The sequence below is a fragment of the Mustela putorius genome, unplaced genomic scaffold (genome assembly GCF_011764305.1).
Source record: "Mustela putorius furo isolate JIRA1106 unplaced genomic scaffold, ASM1176430v1.1 tig00003836_pilon_pilon_pilon, whole genome shotgun sequence".
Classification (NCBI taxonomy): Eukaryota; Metazoa; Chordata; class Mammalia; order Carnivora; family Mustelidae; genus Mustela; species Mustela putorius.
The window spans coordinates 36,812,071-36,834,379 of NW_025421989.1; positions in this window are offsets into that span (position 1 = coordinate 36,812,071).

The window sequence follows — 22,309 nt, forward strand, 5'->3', positions numbered from 1 at the left end:
TTTTAAGAAAGCATTCTCAAAGTGTGATGCCTGGACAAGCAACATCAGCGTCACCCAGGAACTTGTTACAAATGTTAATTCTCAAGTCCCATCCAAGATTTACCAGATTAGATGGGGTGGGCCCAGCCATCTGTATGTTTGGCATGCCTTCCAGGTGATTATGCCTCATGCTAAAATTTGAGAACCATTCTCTGAAGCCATGTGGTCCAAGAGATGAGAGGTCGAATGCATAAGCAATGGAAGAATGTGGGTGTTGATCCAGAAGCCAATAGATTCTAGTATTATCTGTGACACTTTGCTGTGTGACTTTGAATAAGCCATCACACTACTCCGGGCTTCAATTTACTCCTTTTTTATTAACATATCAAATTTCCTCATTTTTAAAATAGAGGAGTTGGAATGTTACTTAAAGTTGATAGTTAAGGCTCCTTAAGTCTCCAATAGATCAGATGTGGCAATTGGAACAGAGTGAGTTTTTACTCAGGTATTTTCTCCTGGAGCTAACAAGATAAAAATAATACTCTAAAAAGATTTTTAATAGTAAGATATAGATTTTGAGGTGATCCCAGTTGGGCAATTTTTAAAAACTGAGTAGATTTAATGATCATTCATATGTCAGATGTCCATCCATGATAGGTAACACAGCCAGTTTATCAGATAATCATTGATGGAGCCACTTTGCTACAAGTCAACTATGATATTTGACTCCTTGTAGGGCAAACACTTATAAGTTCTAACTTATGATAAGTTTCCTTTTTGAAAAATTTCAGCTTTCACCTTGGGATTATTCTGTGTCCCCATGTGGTTGAAATATTTATTACAAAGTCAATGTAGTTGGGGCCATGGTATTTTTTAGCACACTTGGTTACATGATTTTCTTGCACATGGGTGATTAGAAACAACCAACTATAAGGTGACATAAGTTGTCAACAAGAAAGGGCTGCACCCTGGTACCAAGAAAAAAAGATTGCTGGCCTCCAAGGCCATGGGCAATAGGAGTAGGCCCAATTGCCAATAGAAGGGCCAATTAGTAATGAGGGCATCACTCTGTTGCTTGTGTGATGCTGCTACTGGCAGCTTTCAGTCATGAAAAGATTAAATTCTGCTCAGTATCTCTTTTAGAAGGTAGGGAATATCATTGTGCCTTTAAAAGATATTTCGATCAAAGCCTCGTTTCCCAAAGAATTATGTTTTGGTTAGTGAAAGTTGAACTTACATAACACACTGTTTTTCCTGACAGTGGTGGATTGAATCACCACTGTACACAGAAGAGAAAAGGTAAATAGGTACAGGCAGCAAATGGAGACATATCACATCAAATAATTAAAAGGCTTAGTTAAATAGAATAAATAAATACTAAAAATATTAATATATGATAAATATAATATATGTAGAATTTACTGGAAATAATAATAAAAGATAGAACAATAAATATTAAACTAAGATATATATTTTAAAAAGCATTTGTGGAAATGCTTTGAAAAAAGTTATTTGTTAGGGTGCCTGGGTGGCTGAGTTGTTAAGTGTCTGCCTTCGGCTCAGGTCATGATCCTAGGGCCCTGGGATGGATCCCTGCATTGGTCTTCTTGCTCAGCAGGAGGCCTGCTTCTCCCTCTCCCACTTCCCCTGCTTGTGTTCCCTCTCTCACTCTCTCTCTCTCTGCCAAATAAATAAATAAATAAATAAATAAAATGAAAAAAGATACTTGTATATATAAACCAAAGTATATTTTAGGCATTGTGGGGTGTTATGTGTGAGTTCCATAGACAGAGACAATCGTTTTATTAAAGTACTTTTTTTCCTTTCCAGAGATTGTTCCAGCAAGTGAGCACTGGAACAAAAATGAAAAAAAAAATAGTAGGATATTATCATCTATGTCTTGGGGAAATAGAATGTAGCCATTGTTGTCCTTTGTTGATTATAGGGAGAGGAATCTACCACTTATCACTAGATGTCAGTGGACCTGGGCTCTTATCTCAGAGTAATTGTGTGACCTTGGGAAATTTATAGATGGTTTTTGGGTTTTGCTTCCCTCACCTGGAGAATGGTAAAGACTAGATAAAATACAAAGATTAGGCTGGATTAGATAAACTATAAGATTAGACCTATAGACTATAACCACTATCTAGGTCAGATTAGATAAGAAAAGATTCACTTCAGGGCTGACATCCTATAAGTTTTTATTACCCTCCACTCTATCTTAACCACATTTTGTTATGGTCATATTCAATGTATTTACCCTCTGTAAGCTCTCAGTCTCAAGCATCTTGCTGTTTGACTACTACCTCCTATGTTTTTAGCTTCTTCAGATACACCAACTCCAACAACTCTTTGACTCCACCAGGACCTCCAGAGCCCATACCCTGTTTTCATCTCCTTATATAACCTTAAAAACCTTAATTAGAATTCATGGCATAGGGATTCCAGTTTTTCCTTTGCTTAAGCAAAGGAATTTTGCTTTTGCAAATTTTCCCTTTGCTTAAGCAATTTCTCTACCGTTCTCTTCCTCCATCACGATGACTTGATGAAATTGCAACCCTTGTGTTTGTAGTCCGGATCTCTAGGAAATAGACTCAGGTTTGCATGTGAGAGGTTTGTGGGGGAGTGCTTTTGAGAACATCACATGGGAGGAGTGAAGCAGGATTGGGCAGAAGAAGTTGAATTGAGCTGCACTGGGACTTGAGGCTTCAACTGATCCTCTGGGATGTGATGAAGAGCTGAGATGATCCTTTAGAACCATTTCACCTTGAGATAAGATGACTGGGATCCTTTTTTTTAAAAAAAAAAAACCCTTTTAATGACAGTCACTAAGTGTGGGAAGCCTTGGGAATGGGATGAGGCAGCTCTCTTCAGTTGAGGGCAGTTCCTGGAAAGTGATTCAGCTGATAGCTGTTGGCCCCCAACACTGGGAGAAAGGGGGTCTCAGGCCTGAAGGGGGAATCTGGCAGTGCAACACCATGTCCACTCTACCTAGTTGGCACCAACTTTCCAGGTCTGCAACAGAGCAACTGGCTGAGGCTGGAAAGAAACCAAGAGCCAAGCTGAAAACCTCACTTTAAATTCATCACCACCAACTTCAAGTGAGTTTAAGTTCTGCCCACAATCCTACTACATTTCCTTATTTCACACCTTTATCTGTTCCTCTTAAACATTTTCCTTATTTTCATTGTTGACTGATAACCCTGTGACTTACTTGAGGAAATATAAGCAATTAGAGAACTTCCATAGTTTCTTCCACCAATATAGCAATGTACCCACGAACCTATCCTTTTGCTACAAGGTGGATTATTGATATTTCTAAGTCCAGTTTCTTTCTGCACTGGATTCCATTCATTCTTTCCTACTTAAACAGCATCCCTTTTTATAATTTCCCCCTTTCTCTCTGCCATTTTCCCTCTGTACACTGGGTCATTCCCATTAACATAAAAATCCAGGGGTGCCATGTTCTATCTAAAAATTACCCTGCCTTTACCCACATCACTCATCAACTACCACCCCTTTTCTGCTTCTCTTTATAGAAAAATACATTGAAGGAATTGACTATACCTTCTGATTCCCCTTTTCCCCACTTCTTTACTTTTCTCCTCATTCTTTCTCAAACCTTGTCCAAAAGCTCTTACTATTTCACTATTTCATTTGTCAAGGTCTCTAGTATCTCCAGGTTCACTCACTTGGCTCATCTGTAGCATCAGACATGGGTGACACTTCTTTCCTTGAGATACGTTCTTCGCTTAATTATGGGGATATCCCCATTTCCTGGTTCCCCTCTTATCTCATTTACTGCTATTGGTTTGCAACTCTCTTAGGAACTTCCTGGGTGTAATCTGAAACTGGCCCCCAAACTTGGAGGGCAGGGAAAGACTGAAGAAAGAGGCAAGCTGCTCCAGGTTGGTAGGTGGCACTTTTAAGAAGCAAAGGGAACTTAATATATGAGGCTTGCCTTGCATGGCAGCAAGACAAATGGATCCCTACACTTGTCTGCAAAATCTTTAGAATTTGTAGAGAGAAGTCTTCACTGTACAATCATGTATACCATGCAGGTGTTCTCAATACATCACTATCTCAAGGCTTTGTTCTTGGAGAAGCCTATGAGAGCAGGAAAGGCAAGCAGAACCCACATTTCACGGACAGGGGAGGGACTCCAAGCGTCTGGGTTTAGTTCATGGGTCAACTGGTGGTTGTGTCTTCTCAATGACTTTCCCCAACATCTGCTCTTCTTCAAGCTTCTGGTATGGATCCTCCTAATCTCTCCAACCTCTAAATTTTGACAGTTTCAGGGATGAGTCCTCAAACTTATTTCTATCTTTTTCTACATAGAGTTGCTAAGTGATTTCATCCAGTCCAGTAACTTTTAATACCAGAATTTTCTTCCAGACTCCTATGTCCAACTGCTTATTTGGTATCTCCACTTGAGTAGTAACAGTGCAATAGATGAAATGTTTTATATATACCAGGTATTGCTCTAAGCCCCTTGTGTAGTCAAATAGTGAATGTCCAAGAGGCATCTCCAACTTAGCTTGCGTGTCTAAAACTGAACCTCTGATTCTCATTCCTGCCCAAACCAGCTTGTCCCTCAATATTTACACCCTCAGTGAATGGCAGCAAGTTTTCCTCAAGTTTTGGGGGCCCAAACTTCAATGTCACCCTAACTTCACTCTTTCATACCGCACATCCAATTCCCTGGCAAATCCTCTTAGCCCTATTTTCAGACTACACCCCTAATCCAAATAGTTCTTATCCCCTTTACCACTGCCACCTGATCCAAGGTGCCATCATCTCTTACTTTCACTATTTTCTTCTCTTCAAACGGTAGCTACAGTGAGTCTATAAAAACCTAAGTCAAATTGTGTCTTTAATGTTTACATTTTTTATTGAAGTAGAGTTGACACATAGTAGGGCACCCAGTTTAGGTATTCAGATTCTGAAGCTCGAAGCCTCTAAATGCCTTTCCATCTTGCTAAGAACAAAATTCAGAGTTTTTACTGTGAACTGCAAGGTCCTAAATGGCAGGCCCTTAGTTAACTCTCTGACTTTATTGACCATTCTTTACTTCCATCTCTGTTGTCATGTGGCATTGGCCTCCTGGCTGTCCTCTGAGCCCCTTCCCTAAGCAGTCTGCTATCTTAGCACCTATGCATCTGTGGTTCCTTCTACCTGGGAAACAGGTTGACAGAGGTGTCGTCGCACCCAATTAAAAGTGACATTTGAAGATTGCTCACTGGAAGAATTTTACTTACACTTACAATCTGATTATCTCTAACTGGCAAGCAAAGCCATGAAGTTATTAATTATGTTCGCATGCCATTCTTATGTAAAGAGATATTCTCTGCATAGCAGTTAAAGTACAAAAACAGATTAAATATAGAATTGCAGCTAAGGCTACGTCTTTCTGCTATTAAACTCAACAATGGTGATTTAGTTTTAGCAAAGCAATGTAGTCTAACATGTTAAGTTAATACTGATCATTTGAATTTTATTGACTCTCTAGTTTTGTTTGCATTTAATTTATAAATTAGTTTTCATTTTATAGTTGAAAAGAGTGATCAGCATAAGGAGTTTATTTTTGGTTTTATGTTTGTGACTATTTAAGTAATATTATAATAGAAATAACGAGACAACACTGGAGTCTGCAAGCATATTTCTACTTTAAAAGAGGTCTCTATATTAAGTCAAATTTGAAAAACACATTTTAGGTGATTATATGCTGATTTTCAAAATAAGATTCCTTATAAGAGAAAACACAAGGGAGAGAACATGAGAGGCTTAAATATTTCAGACAAAAGTTAAAAAAATAAGGAAAGTGTTGGCAGTACATTTAGCCAATTATAAAGAGAACTTCAGAAAAAGAAATTGCAAGATTGAAAAAAAAATGTTTCCTGGCTAAGGAATTATTAAACATTTAGAGCCAGGAAAGAAGTTTATATTAATTTTCCAGACACTTTCTACTTTCCATTCCTCCATTCCATTAAGTACCTCCCAAATAGAAAACACACACACACACACACACACACAAAACAAGAGACCCAAAGATGAAATAAAATAACATGGAAAATATTGAGAGAGGTTTTTCCTATAATAACACTAAATGTATTTTAGCCTTTTGGGTTTTTTGAAAGTGGTTCTCATAGAGAGATGTTTGAAGTTAGTGCTATAAATATCTGGTGACTGCAAAACAAAACAAAAACAAAAACACGAAGCACCTCTATGAACTTAGCCTTCATTTAAAAGAAGACTTTGAAGGACTTTTGAAAACTTACAAAGTTTCACATAATTTGACTCTCCCTCTACCCAAATCACTGAGGGGATGAATAAGCCTTATAAAACACAGTTAAAATCATTGAATGGTTCATTAGATAAGTGTTGGGTATTATTGAGACAGAAATTTCAGCAGGCAGAATTCCAAGATGGCCACATAAGATTCTGGAGCCCTGGTATATGTGCACCTTCTCCCAGTTACTCACTCAGACAGTAATCTAGATGGTGTTGTGAAGGGATTTTGCACATGCCATTAAGGTCTCAAGTCAGTTGACCTTAAGATTATCTAGGTGGACCTGACATAAGCACATGAGCCCTCTAATTAGAAGCAGAGAATTCTCTCCCCATGATCACAAAAGAGAATGTTAGAGAGACGTGCACACTGGCTGGCCTGGAAGAAAACAGACACCCACATGAGAAGCTTATGGGAGCCACATGGCAAGGAATTTTGGGTGGGTTCTAGGAGCCCCACGTGGTCCCCAGCCAAAAATTAGCAAGGAAAGTGGACCAGAACCTGACAACTTCAAGGAAACGAATTCTGCCAACTTCTGGTGAATTTGGAATCCTGGTTCACTGTGCTTAGATTCTAACCTACAGAGGTGTGACATGATACACATGCATTGTCTTTTTGAAGGAACTAAGTTTGTGATCATTTCTATCATAATAGACAATAAATACAGAAATCATTTATCTTTTTAACCAGATGTATTGGACCTGTAGAGAAGCTGTCAATGTTTTCTTTTGGAGCAAGCATGGGTAGAAGTAAAAATTGTTCTTTTTATTTATTCCATGACCTTAAATGTAATTAAGATAAGACTGTATTTCAAAGGGTTTTGGAATGTCAAAGAATGTAAAGTAAATAATGAAAACCCAACAGCAACAAGGCAACCACTGGGTCTTGAGTTCCTCTAGCTGTGGCTGTGGATATCCAGCAGGTCATCTAGATTTGGTCTTGAGGAATTTGTGCAGAATTCCAGGTAAATGCTCGGCTAACAAGGTCACTGGGGACAAAACTCATTTATAGGAAGTAGGTTTAAATAACAGATACTGTGATAAATCAGCAGTACAAACTCTGATTGCATACAAGGCACACAGTGGGCTCTATGAAGGCAGAATGTTGGCATATTCTACTTGGTGACAAAAAAAAAAAAATACCCCTATGCAGGTAAAAGCTGGAGAGTGTCTCTTCTCTTTCCGATTTAGGCAGTAGGAGACTATGTATACCAGAGGTGAGCAAGCTGTTTTTGGAAAGGGCCAGATTTTATGCTTTGCAGGCCACATGGCCTCTGTTCTCACAACTCAACTCTGTGGTAGTGCTGTAAAATCAGCCTCTGAGGATATGCAAACAAATGAGCATCACTACATTCCAAAAGTACTTTATTTACAAACCCAGGTAGTGGGCTGGATGTGGCCCAAGGCTGTAGTAGTTTGCAGACCCTGATCTAGATGGATGAGGAGGGCTGAAACTGGTGGTGGCCTCTGGGTGGGGGGGCGGGGAATGGGACTCCTGAGATCTGACAACCAGTTGACTTTGTGGAGAAGAAGATGGGAAGCTGATCAGACTTTGTAGTCTGGGAGGACAACGGTACTGCTCTCTGAGATAGAAGCAAAGATGGAAGAGATGGTGTGCATGTGTAGTGGTGGGGTTGTGGAGAAAGTGGGTTGGGTATGGAAATAATAATTTTGAGCTGACTTCAGAATATTTCTGTGGAAACTCTGGGAGGCGGGTAGAAGTATATATATAGAGAGAGACACAGAGTGAGAGAAATTTGGGTAATTTGGGAGTTGTCTCCCTGGAGGTAATATGTCTTGAAGCCACAGCTGTAGGTGAGATCACACATGGAGAGTTTGTAGAAAATGAACTAATGTATGTAAGAGTGCTCTTTCAACTGTAAGGCATTATACAAATGTAAAATATTCTTATTATTAAATGTGGCAAACAGAAGCATAAAAGGCAGTAACAACTGTTTTATGTCTCAGAATCCCTGCTAGTTCCCAATTATTGCATTTTCATCCTGTGATGGCTCTTGAACAGCTCTTTTCTCCTTCCCTTGCGTATGCATTGAGATTATAATGCATTAAACATTATGCATGTGTTGGCATAATACCTCCCCTCACCCCCCAGATACTCTCAAACCTCTTTTGGTAGTCATAAACTTTTAAGAGAGCTGGGACAAAGACACAGAGAGGCCACTTTGATATTAGGGTCCAAGGCTTGGAGTTGTATTTAAATGAGGAATGAGGCAGCAGGTTTAGGGATATCAATATATTTTTTAAAAGGTTTTATCCATTTGTTTAGAAAGAGAGAGTATGTGTACAAGGTGGGGGGGAGGAGCAGAGGGAGAGGAAGAGAGAGAATTTCAAGCAGACTCCATGAACTTGGAGTGCCTCGTGTCACTTGATCCCACGACCCTGAGATCATGATGTGAGCCGAAACCAAGAGTCAGACACTCAGCCAACTGAGCCACCCAGGCACCCCTAGGAATATCAGTATTTAATCATTTAGATGGTACTAGAGACACAGAATGTAGGAGCAGAGTAGCCCTAAGTCATGATATCAAGTTAGAGTTGAGGAAGCCCTGAGTTCTTGAAAAGTCTATGGGGGCATTGCTCTTTTCCCTGAGCTCCAGAACACCAGTGTTGTCCCTCTGGCAAGCCTGTCCTGCATTTCAGGGCATTTCAGGGTAATGAACAAATGATTCCTGGGGTGCCTGGGTGGCTCAGTGGGTTAAGCCGCTGCCTTCGGCTCAGGTCATGATCTCAGAGTCCTGGGATCGAGTCCCACATCGGGCTCTCTGCTCAGCAGGGTACCTGCTTCCTCCTCTCTCTCTGCCTGCCTCTCTGCCTACTTGTGATCTCTCTCTGTCAAATAAATAAATAAAATCTTTAAAAAAAAGAAATGATTCCTAAACCTAGTGTCTTAAAACAGAAACCATGTTATTACCTTCAGTGGTTTGCAGGTCTGGAATTTGGATATGGCTTGGCTGGGTGATTTTTCTGTTCCATGTAGTGTCAATGGATGTAGCTTGCTGGTATTCCATGGGGGGATGGGCAGGTCTGGAAGGTCTGAGACAGCCTCACTCACATGTCTGGCACCTTGTTCAGGTGGGTGGAAGGCTGGGCACAGCTGGAACTGGAGACCAGAGGAGGCCATGTGGCCTCTCCAGCCTGGTAGCCTCAGGATAGTCAGATTTCTTACATAGCAGCTCAAGGTCCAAGAATGATTGATCTGGCAAACAAGATGCATGGGTTTTCATGGCCCAGTCTGAGGTCACATTGTGTGACGTCTGCCATATTCTATTGGTTGAAGTCATCTTGAATCTTTGAATCTGCCCAGATGTAAGGGGAGGGATGGTAAACTCCACCTGCAGATGGGAAGAGGGGAAATAATTTGTAGCTATTTTTAAAAAAACCACCACAAAAGCCATCTGGCAGAAAGATGTGCCTCCTGGATGACAGCTCAGATGATACGGATGCCAGAAAAGTGCTGCCTCCGAGGCCCAGCATTCCATGTGGGTTACATAATTGTGAGATGGGTTCCCCTATCCCGAGGATGGGTCCTGAGACAAGGACTTGGAAACAGCTTGTTTATTTGGGGAGGTGATCGCACAGAACAGGAGCAGCGGACAGTGAGGGTGAGACCGGGAAGGAGGGAACACCAATCCCAGGGTACATTATCAAGTTGGTCACTGCTGTGGGCATCTGGGGTTCGGTCTTGCCGATCTTCCAAAGAGCCGTGTGGTTGCACCTCAGGACTGTCTGTCTGGAGGACAGAAGACAAACTCACCAACTCCCATTCCCCATTGGTCAGGGGCCATGCCACAGGAGGTTGGCTTTCTCTTCTTTCCAGCTCTACCCATACTGCCTATGCCATGATGGGCAGTCCGTATTGCCGGCATTAGACAGATCAGATGGATCCAACAGATCCTGGAGCCGAACTGAAGTGCTATCAAATTACACAGTCACGAAGCTGGTTGCCATAGCAACAGATGGGGTAAAAGGTGTACTGGAAGAATGTGAGATGGTCACAAGAGGGACCTGATGTGTGTGCACATGCTTGAACTTCCCCATTAACTAAGCCACAAACAAAGGCCTTAAAGCAAGGCTGCAACACAGAATAAGCAGATGCTGGTTTCAGTTTTTCCTTCCCCTGGATTCCTGACTGAGAAAGCGAGCAACTGTCAGGGACACTCTCCTCAAGACCCATGTCATTACTCCAGAAGACCTGACAACAGTAATCACTGAACTCCTCTAAAAAAGAAATTTGTACAGGGGATGCCTGGGTGGCTTAGTCAGGTAAACATCTGCCTTTGGCTCAGGACATGATCCCAGGGTCCTGGGTTGGAGCCCCATGTCGAAGTCCCTGCTTAGCAGGGAGCCTGCTTCTCTCTTTCCCTCTGTCCTCCCCCTCCTAGTGCTGTCTCTCTCTCTCTGTCAAATAAATAACTAAAATCTTAACAAAAGAAAAAAAGGTTTCTAGAGATCGGACTTTCCAGGTTCATCAACTAACAGCTCTAGAAAGGGACCACAGACTCTGTGCCTGGCCAGGTGTCCCCAAAGAATACCCCTGCCCCTCAGCACTCCAGGGGACAGGAAAGCCCATTCCCCTCAGTGGCTGACTAATAACCATTAGTCTCCACTCTCTGGTCCCAGGAGGAGAGTCAACACCAATCATGGCTGGTGATGTTTATCACTGGAAGGGGCAAGATCAGTGTAGTCTGAAAGGTCATTTTCAAGGCCCCTAGTGAGAAAGATGAGTTCACCCTATTCTAAGTGAACCCATGTGTGAAATCCATATTTCTCTGTAAAAGAAGAATGGCTCATCTCTTTACAAAAGGAGTCTCCAGGGGACTAATTTGCTTATTGAGCTCCCCTGGGGCATTTTATTTGTGGTTTCGTTTTATTGAAAGCATGGGCCTGCATGGCATGCTGTAATGGTTCTTAAAATGATTCTAGACCATGGATATTTTGTTTCAATGAAAGCTTTTGTGAAAGTTCAATAAATGAGTCAGATGGAAAACGGCTGCTCAGCTGGGGATAGGGACCTGTAATTGCAGATTCTACTCTCGACCTCTCTTCTACCCTCCACTTTCTTTGGGCCTCGAGAGATGCCAATACACCTTGCATAGCTCTTCAGATCACAGTTTGGAAGCCTCTGCTAGGTAGTAGAAGTCAGGAAAAGTGTCTTGCTCCAAGAAATAGAAAGTTGAGCACCAGTGGCTTCAAGACATAGTGGGTTACTTTTTCCTCACTTACTAAGATGTCTGGAAGTGGGCGAATGCCATTGTTTCAGCCATCTTGGCTTCTTCTCTGTGTCTGCTATGCCTATTCTATTGACTTGTCTTATGGTTTCAAAAGAATGGTAGCATCTCTAAATGTCACGTCTGAGTTCAAGACAGAAAGTTGAAGGTGAAATTTTTAAAAAATTGTAATAGAGTTGACACATAATGTTACCATTGCTTATATTCCCTATGCTGTACATTTCATCCCTGTGACTTATTCATTCCCTAACTGGAAACTTATGTTGAAGAGAGAAAGTTGAAGGGGAATTTTTTTTCTGCCTTCTGAAGGTTCAATTTGGGGGGGGGGAAGTGATACATCACTGGAAGGTACTGTCCTTTAGATCTCATTTGCCAGAAATAGATCACAGGCTCATCACGGACCAGCATCAACCAGAGAGTATGAGAGGACCACTTAATCCAGTAAGAATTTAACTCCTGAGGCTAAGTAAAGGGCCTCTCCTTCCTAAAATCACAGGATCTCTGCCTGCTCCTTGAACAAATCAGGGTTTTATTAGCAAGGAAGTGGAGATGGGGAAGGGCAGTGGGGTGAGTAATTGGATAGACAATAAACCATGCCTGTTGGAGTCAATGGGCCAGGAAACCTGACTGTGACTTCTAACTTGGCTGCTTAATTATTGGGAAGCATCAGACCAGCCACCTGACATGACCTGGCTGCAGTGATCTCATGTATAAATTGAAGAAAGTGGCCTTGAGCACCAAGTTTCCTTGTAGCTCCTGGCTTTTGGTTTTGTGCAACTTTAATAACTTCCTGAATGTTGACAGCTAAACCAAAACTGGTTTGTAGTTGAAACAGAGGCCCTAATGGAACTGTTCTGGTTCTAGGAACTGGCTGCTTATATTTTCATGCAGTAAATTATGTGCTGGGGACTTCCAAAAAATTCTACTTTTTTTTTTAACTTGTGAGGAAAAATCATCTCTCTCTTCCTTCCTCTCCCTACATAGTCAAATTTTATCATTGAGTAGGACTGCTTTCTTCCATGTAATTCTTATTTAGTTTTCCTTAATAAAATAAAGAAAAAACCCCAACATTTCTATTTTTGCATGAAGCTCCTTCTAGCTAACGGGAAAATATTACCAGCCCTTTGATTGAATGTCCAACGTAAAATAAGGTAGATTTTTAAAAAATATTTAATTGTGGGGGCGCCTGGGTGGCTCAGTGGGCTAAGCCTCTGCCTTTGGCTCAGGTCATGATCTCAGGGTTCTGGGATCGAGCCCCGCATCAGGCTCTCTGCTCAGCGGGGAGCCTGCTTCTCCCATCCATTCTGCCAGCTTGTGATCTCTCTCTCTCTCTCTGTCAAATAAATAAATAAATAAAAGTCTTTTAAAAAATTAAAAATATATATATATAATTGTGATTAGTGCTTGGCTGTATGGAGTATACAGTTTTCATCAGTGACTAACAAAAGTAAAGCTGTAGGTTCTGTTTGGGTGATAGACTTGCAGCTAATGCAGTGCCTGGCTTTTGGTAATTACTCAGTAAGTGTTTTTTGAATCAATGAATTATGATAAGAAGCATAAGTGAGCCAGAAGAGACTGGGGTAGAATTAATTCCTCAGAGTTAGATTTTCAGAGTTTTAATATCCTTGATGATATTAAGGAGGGCACTGGAACACAGCATACATAATACGACTGTTGGGTTATCTGATTTGTACATTAGTTGATGTACAAAAGGAAGTTAAAAATAGTGTGGTGTGCCAATTCATTCCCTGACAAGTAACTGCGTGTTGTCTAGGTGCCATGCGCTCTTCTAGGTAGTGCAGTACAACAGTGAATGAGAGAGGCGATGGTTTCTGCTTCCATAGAGATTGCATTCCAGTGGAGGAGACAGACAATAAACAAATGAAAACTATTTCAAGTAGTGGTCAGCGCTATGAAGAAAAGGAAATAGGATAATGTGATTATGAGTGGGGGTGTGGGGGAGGTAAACAACACCAGGTAGAGCAATCCTGGGAGGCTTCTCTGAGGAGTTGACATTTGAGCTGAGACCAAATGGGAGCTAGCTGTTGTGAAGAGCTAAGGGAATAGCAAGTGCAAATGCCCTTCCCGTGCTAATGGGCAAGAACATTCTGCATTTAAAGACAAGAAAGTTGTCTTTCTCTGCTCAACTTACTTCACTCAGCATAATCCCTTCCAGTTCCATCTACATCAGTGCAAATGGTGGGTGTTCATCCTTTCTGATGGCTGAGTCATATTCCATCGTATAGATGAACAACATCTTCTTTATCAATTCGTCTGTTAAAGGGCATCTCAGCTCCTTCCCTAGTTTGGCTCTTGTAGACATTGCTGCCGTGAACATTGGGGTACATGTGCCCTTTCTTTTCACTACATCTGGTTTCACTCATATATGGAACATAAGGAATAGCATGGGGACCACAAGAGAAGGGAGGGAAAACTGAATGGAAAGAAATCAGAGAGGGAGACAAATCATGAATGACTCCACACTCCAGGAACCAAAATGAGGGTTACAGAAGATGGGGGGTGGGGTGGGGTAACCAGTTTATGGGAATTAAGGAGGGTATGTGTGGTGATGGGCACTGGATGTTGTATGCAACTAACGAATCTTTGAATACTACATCAAAAACTAATGATGCATTATATGTTAGCCAATTCACCATAATTTAAAAAAGGAGAAAAAAATAAAGACAAGAAAGCCAGTGTGGCTCAAGTGTAGTAAACTAGTTGGGAGAAGAGTGGGAAGAGATCAGTTGGGAAAGGTGGCCAAGGAGAAACGTGTATGGAACCTTGTAGAACAAGGGTATTGTTCTAACTACAGTGAAAATCTGTGTAAGGTTCTAAGCAGAGGAAAGACATGGTCTGCTTTAAATTTTTGTAAGATCTTTTATCTGCTGGGCGGAGAATGGATCAGATGGGGGCCAAACGAGAGACAAGGACATCATTTTGAGGGCTATTGCAGTAATTTAGGCGGGAGAAGATAATGCTTTATGAATAGGGAGATGGGGGGGGGGAAGTGGATAGATTTGAGATCTATGTTGGAAGCCGAATAATAGGTCTTGCTAATGGCTTGTACAAGGGGGTTGGTGAGGGAATGAAAGGAATTACACATGGCCACTTGGTTTTAGGCTGAACTGGCTGGCAGGAAGGGGAGATTTTTTCTGATAATGGGAAGATGGGAATGGGGGGAGCCCTTGGGATGGGGTTGGTGGCTGGCAGTCAGAAGCTCTGATTTGGAAATGTTAGATCTGGGCTGCCTGGCAGACATCTCCACCTTAAAAGTCTACTTTGAAGTAGGGGCTTTACAAAGGAGAGCTCTTAGGAATGCAATGGTTAACGACAGAAGCAAAAGGAGTAATTTTTAACAAACCGTCACTAACAGTCTCCACAATGCTCTGCCTCCTACAGCCTCTTTTCCTAAGTAGACAGGAATAACTCTTCCAATGTAATCTCCCTGATCAAGAAGGGAATTGAGAACACACATGTTTAAGACCTTCAGTATGGGCTTCCTTAATCCCCTCTTCACCTTTTTGATTTAGTCCAAGTGCTTACGTTGGCAGAAAAATCCAAGCAAATAGAGGCAACTTTGTAGAGAAGTGAATTGTGGAGAAGGCTGCTAAGATTACGAAGATTAATGGAAAAGAAAAGAATTGTCCTCAAATAAGCACACAGTGAAATACCAGAATGATGCAGAGAACAAATCAAAAGAAAAAAAAAGTCCAAACCCTAAAGTTATGTTTTTATTTTAATAAAATGGAAATGTGCAGGCAGGCAATTATTTAAACTTTATTTTTTTAGTTGGTGAAGCTGTTAAAAAGAATCTACATCCTTTTTAATTATAAATTAACCCAAAAGGTCTTTGGGTGTCTCTGAATTGGGGATGTGAGCTTTATGCTGTTGATGTGAGTAGAAGGTGTGAGTGCTAGAATCTGCCAGGTTTGGGACCACACAGGCCCCCACAAGGTGCCTTGAGGCAAAGTGAATTCGATACTGGCCTACCCATGATAACTCTAGTCCTAGAATCTTAGAATTCTTAGAATTTTTCTGAGAATCTCTTGGTGTCTGGGTATGTTGCTAAGAATTCTATTATGGCACAGTTCATTCAGGCAAATGGATTGCTTCTCTTTTCTTCTACCTTCTCTAAAGTCAGGTTCTGGAACACACTCCTGGGCTCTTAGCTTTCTCTTAGCTTCTCTTCCTCCTTCCTCTGGCAGGTGAAGGGCTGCAGAGTGGGTGGATGATCAGACTGGCAGGCACTTGACTTTGATGGGCAGGCCTAAAGAGATCTTGAAAGTTTCTCTAGGGAGTCTCACCTCAATGAGACATATATAGGTTTCATGTATAGGAGTGTTTTTTTTTTAATTAAAAAAATTTAAAACTTATTTTTCATTTTTATTTTTTGGTTTCACTTTTAAAATTTTATTTTTTTAAAAACTCTAATAATTGTCAGTGGACACATTTATATGTGTTATATGCCAAAAATGTTAGAGCCTACTTGATGTACAGTTGACCCTTAAACAACATGGGTTTGGACTCTGTGGGTCCCCTTGTACATGGACTTTTTTTTCGATACATTATTGTCCTGTAACTGTACTTTCTCTCCCTTATGGGTTTCTCAATAACATTTTATTTTCTGTAGCTTACTTTGTTATGAGAATGCAGTATATAAAGCATATAATATACAAAATGTGATAATTGACTATTGATATTATTGATAAGGCTTCTGGTCAATGGTAGGTTATTAGTAGTGTTGTTTTTTTTTTTTTAATTGTGAGAAGCGATCCACTAATATGTCATGAAATGGATTTATTGGTATTGACCAAGATATTAAAGAGTAAAATAAGGTAAACAGAATAAAAGTATCAATGTGCCTTGTGCATAGGAAGGACATTGTTTTATGGAACTTCATTTATAGATACACCTAGATGTCCTGGGTCATGATGTACCATTATATTTCCCATATTTGTATATTTTGTGTATACAAATTTGTGTATTTCTATATTTTGTGAACAATTGAATGGTCATGAATAATTCAATGAATCTTGAATTTCTGGGGTGACTACCTATCACCACAGTCCAGTTTTAGAATATTTCCATGAGCCCTGAAAGATCCCTGATACCTACTTGTAAACCCTCCCATCCCCAGCCCCAGGCAACCATGAATCTATTCTTTGTCTTCATAAATTTACCTTTTCTGGACATTTCATCAGAATGAAACCAGACAGTGTGTGGTCTTCTGGGTCTGGCTTCTTTCACTTGGCATGTTTTTGAGGTTCAGCCTCATGGGAGCATATAAAGTATCTCATTCCTTTTTATTGCCTGATAGTGTTCTTCATGTGGATGTACATTTTTTTCCTCCATTCCCACTGGTGGATATGCGGTTGTTTCTACTTTTTGGCTGTTATAGACGATGGTGCTATGAGGATTCACGCACAGGTCTTTGTATGGATGTATGTTTTCATTCCTCTTGGGAAATAGCTAAGAGTGGAATTGGTGGGTCCTATGCTCAAATTATGTTCACATTTTTAAAGAATTTGCCAAAGTCTCTTCCAAAGTAGTCACAACATTTTACATTCCCGCCAGCAAACATAAGGGTTTAGTTTCTGTATATTTTTGTCAACACTTATTACTATCTGTCTTTTTGATGATAGCTATTCCAGTGGGTGTGAAGAGGTAGCTCATCATAGTTACATCATGAAATTCATTAATGAATAATACTGTCGAGCATCTTTGCATGTATTTATTAGTCATTTATATATTTTCTTTGCTGAAATGTCTCTTTAAATCTTTTGCCAAAATTTCAACTGGGTTGTTCATCTTATTGTAAGAGTGCTTTATAGATTCTGGATACAAATCCTTTATCAGAGCTATGCTTTGTAAATAGTTGCTCTCAGTCTGTGGCTTGTCTTTAAATTTTCTTAAATTTTTTTTTTTTAAATTTGGATATAGTGGACACACAATGTTACATTGGTTTCAGAGGTACAACACAGTGATTCAACGTCCCTACACATTCTGCTGTATTCACCACAAGTACCTTTTGAAGAACAAAGTTTTTAATTTTTATAAAGTGTAATTTTTCAAGGTAGTTTTTTCAGTCAAACTCATAAAGATTTTCTCCTGCATTTTCTTCTGGAAGCTCTATACTTCTAGCTCTTATATTTAGGTCTATGATATATTGTGAGGTAATTTTTGTGGATAGTATGAGGGAAGTATCGAAATTCATCTTCATTCGTGTGGATAGCCAATCCTCCCAGTGTCATTTATGGGGAAGATTTTGCTTCTCTAACAAAGTGCATTGATACCTTTGTAAAGAATCAATTGACCATCAATGTAAGGGTTTTGTTTCTAGACTCTAAATTCTGTTTCATTAATCTATTAATCTGTCTTTGTTATTATCATTTTGTGGTAAGTTTTGAAATTAGGAAATATAAGTCCTCTGACTTAGTTCTTCTTTTCCAAGATTATTTTGGCTACTCTGCATTTTCATATAAGTTTTTGGATCAACCCTCAAAATTTCTTCAAAAACAGCAGCTGGGATTTTTGACAGGAACTGCATTGAATGTGTAATCTTATTTGGGGAGAATTGCTGTGTTATTGACATTGAGTCTTCTGATCTGTGAACATAGAATGCCTCTCCATTTATTCATCTTTTCTTTAATTTCTTGCCATAATGTTTTATGGTTTTTAGTGTATAGACCACAGATTTCTCTTGTTACATTGATTCTTAAATGTATTGATGCTATTCTATTTCTTAATTTCATTTGCCAATTGTTCTTTATTAGTATCTGGAAATAAATCGATTTTTATAAATTGATCTTGTATCATGCAATCTTGATCTTATTAGTGCTAATAGTTTTTAGTGAAGCTCTTGGCATTTTCTATATATTTGATCATGTCATCTGAGAATCGATAGTGACATTAGTGGAAATGGTTGAGTAAGGAACACCAAAAAGTCTTCCCCTTCATGAAAGCAATGAAAAACGTGGCAAAAACTGGCAGAATCAACTTTCTCGGAACTCTGGAAACTAACCAAAAGGTTGTAGCAACCCAGTGAGAGCTTACTCAAGAAAAACAACTCAGAGGAACGTGGGTGGTTCAGTTGGTTAACCATCTGCCTTCAGCTCAGGTCGTGATCCCAGGGTCTTGGGATCGAGCCCCACCTGAGGCTCCATGCTCAACGGGGGACCTACTTCTCCCTCTCCCTTTGCCCCTCCCCCTTCTAGCTCTCTCTCTCTCTGCCTCTCTCTCTCAAATAAATAAAATCTTAAGAAAATAAAAAAGAAAAACAGCTGGCTATTGGCAAGAGTTTTGTGGCATTTCAGCTTACCCTAGTTTCATCCACCAATCTCCATATTGTGACAACCCCTCTGGCAGTGGTGCTCATGGCCTGCCTTGTTGTGGTAAAACTACCTGAGCCTCAGAAATGGGGGCTAGGGCGGAGAGCAACCTCAGGCAAAAAACATCAACTCTCCCCATTCTTATTGAGATTCATGAGTTTTGTTGGGGAAATAAATGCTTATCAGTAGTTTTTGTTTTTTGTTTCGTTTTGTTTTGTTTTGTTTTGTTTTTTTGTTTGCCTTTGGTCAATGTCCAGATTCCAGAAATGGTTGTTTTGGACCATTTTGTCCAGTTTTATTGTGGCTCTGGGGGAGGAGGATTTACTAAGCTCCTCAGTCAGTGATTCCGGAAGTCCCATCCCAGTAATGGCCTTCTGCAGTTATGTTTGCCACAGACTCAGCTCAAACTGGAAGGCTTCTCAGAATAGAGTGGATTCAGATTCAGAGCAGTGTCTGTATGTCTTGGATGGGGCAAGTTCCACTAATATGTCCCTTCGATGTCTCATCAGCTTTCAAAAGGAGACTTAGAGGGGATTTTCAGTATCCTGCCTGCAGAGAGGATGAGCCATTAATGCCCCAGAAGTCTGCCCTGCCACATGGCAGTGAATGTCAAGGCTGGTGCAGATGAGGCCTCCACACACCATTTGAAGAATAGTCTTCAGGATGGAGAATCAAGAAATGAGAGGGGAGGGGAATGTCTTCTTTCATAAGACATTAATTGTGGGAAACGAGAGGATGGAAAACTGACTGTGGAGAAAACTTCCCGGTTGAAAAAATTTCCTAAGGGATATGTTTCTCTTCCTCTTTACATATTTATATATCTGTAAGTTGTTCTGTGTCTGTTTTTCCACAGTTAGACTCAGTGGTCCCTCTGGGCTGGCTCATCAACACACCCACGGAACTGGACCTCCTTAGTTGGGGAGAGTGACAGCTCTTATAGTGTTGAGGTGTGTGTGTGTGTGTGTGTGTGTGTGCCGCAGGGGATCCCCTTCCCACACAAAACTTCTTGGGGTACCAGAGCTGCTACATGAAAATGAATCTTTTTAAAAAATATTCTTTTATTTACTTTTGCATGCGAGAGAGTGATAAAGAGAGAGAGAGAGAGCATGTGCAAGCTTTTTTGGTGTATTTGCAATTAATCGATGATTCTTGCATAGAAGAAATGAATTCATTATCTTCCTTACTGGTCTGAATTCATAGGTTATAATGTTAATAAAGGGTGGTTTTATTTCTGGCATTGCTTCTACTTTCCTGCACTACCTTTTGCTTCTTTTTACTAAATTGCCTGTGCAATAAGATGGTGTCTAAATCGGTCTGCAGGCATCATTTGAAATTTAAGAACAACTCTGAGGAGCAGTGGTCCCCACAAGTGTGTGTCTTATAAACGAGGGTGACCATTTAACCAATGATTATGCAGGAACAATGTGCCTGTTGCAGAACAAATGCCCCAGGGGAAAGGCAACTCACAGAACCCCATTTTGAAAAAGCAGATCTGGTTTAATTTTCTCTATCTCCGTTTTGGCTGCTGTTCTAAAGAGAAATGGGATTTTTGCAGCTTTGGGGAGCCCTTGTCTATTTCGGGCAATTATCAGAACTGAGAACTGGAGGAATTCATGAAGAGGGTTCCAGCCCTCTGTTCTACAAAATAGCATAGAAGCAGTGAGTTTTCGGTTGTTAATGGCACAGCTCTGTCCATTTTGTGAGCAAATGTCATACTAAAAGACAGAAATACAGCTGAGAGACTAGCTTTCCAGGACAAATGGCAGGGGAGGTCCAGGCGGCTATAACTTGGTGCTTTAGTCATCTTTAATAGAAATGGAGTCTCTAGCCAAGCCTAATATATAATGTATCATAAAACATATGTCTGTCAGTCTCCCAGGTACGATAAATAGGGAAAACACAGACCTCAAAGGGAGGCTATGGCAGGCCTTGCAGGGGCTCAAATTACTTGGCTGGCTGTGGGGGTTGAAGGCTGTGGGGGAGGAATGATGTAATGTGTATTTTTAGTGTTTCTAAGAAGTGACTGTCTCCAGCCCTGTTCCAGTGGGTCGTGGAAAGGGAGGGGCTGGATTTATAGATCTGCCTGGGACAGCTGAGGTGGGTGCTTGTCTTCCAGATGATTGAGCTTTTTCTTTTTCTTTAGAGGGGAGGATGACAGGGAAGAGATAGGACATACCTAGCTGCTGGTATTTCACAGAATGTCTACCCCCTTTGGATCTCTGTGTTGCTTCATCCTTTTCTGCTGGGGAATGGTGGCCCAGGGTGCCCTAGTAAGAATGGCTGTCTCTGTCCACACGCTCAAGAGCCTGAGTTACCCTCTCTCTCAGGATGCCCTCAGCCATCATCTGAGTTTCCTGCTGTCCCAGTGTGTTCTGTCCTTGGCTAGACAATCCTGTTTGGTAGATTCTTGTCCTTTCCCATTGCTGAGTTTACTTTCTGAGTGCTAGTTCCACCTACGAGCTGAAAGTCCTTAGGTAGCACTTCTATGACTCTGTTTCCTAATCTGTAGAATGTGAAGTGTAAGCTCTCTCCTTGGGATGCTGATACAGGTCTGTTCACTTCAACTCTAGGGCATGTTCTGTGTCTCACCTCCGGGTCCCTATACTCAAAATGTCATCTCTGCTTGTACTTCTCTAAACCATGCCCTGCCTCTCCCTAGAAAGCCAACTGAAATAATGCCCTATGTCAAGTCCTTTGAAAACACATTAACCTGGCTCCATTCACTCCATTTATGCTAGGAATTCTCTATACTTCTGGAACTTGCTATCATTCTACCTCTCCCATGTCTCAGCATACAGGTGAGCATGCGCTTCTGCATACCCACGTGCACACTCACTCACACACAGCACCACAGAGCACCCAGAGAGTGGCTCTTTATGTGATAACGTGATGTGATTTCAAGTTGTCCTGAGACCAGAGTCTTTGTCCTAACATGTGAGGAAAGCAGCCCTTTATCCAGCTTGAACAGACTCATTCTTCTGACTCATGATGGTTTTTCCATGTATGTTCTGCTGGGAGCTACTAAATTATCCCCTCGTACTCAGCAAGCACGGCCATAGGTGAGTTAGCTGGACACTGGAGGTGGGCGGCTGGCAGGGGGTAAATGAGCACCTAGGTTCAACCTGACTTGTGTGCCCAGGTTTCTCGGGATCAACCCCATCTATGTGGCTGCATCTAGTTTTTGCATATTTGATATTATGAATAATTATGGAAATTCACACATGCCCAATTTCTCAATGATTTCAAATGCCCCTTCAGGGACTGAGCCCCCATTGTGTCCTTTCACTGTATCTTCTAATATTGTCCACAGGGATCTTTCTTTGGTAGAATGACATTAACTGTTGACCATGACCCAGTGTAAAAAATACCTTTTATACCTCAACTCAGTACATGCATACATGTATCCAAATATATAACTGATGGAACCAAGACTTTTCCAAAACTTTACTAATCCTCCCTATA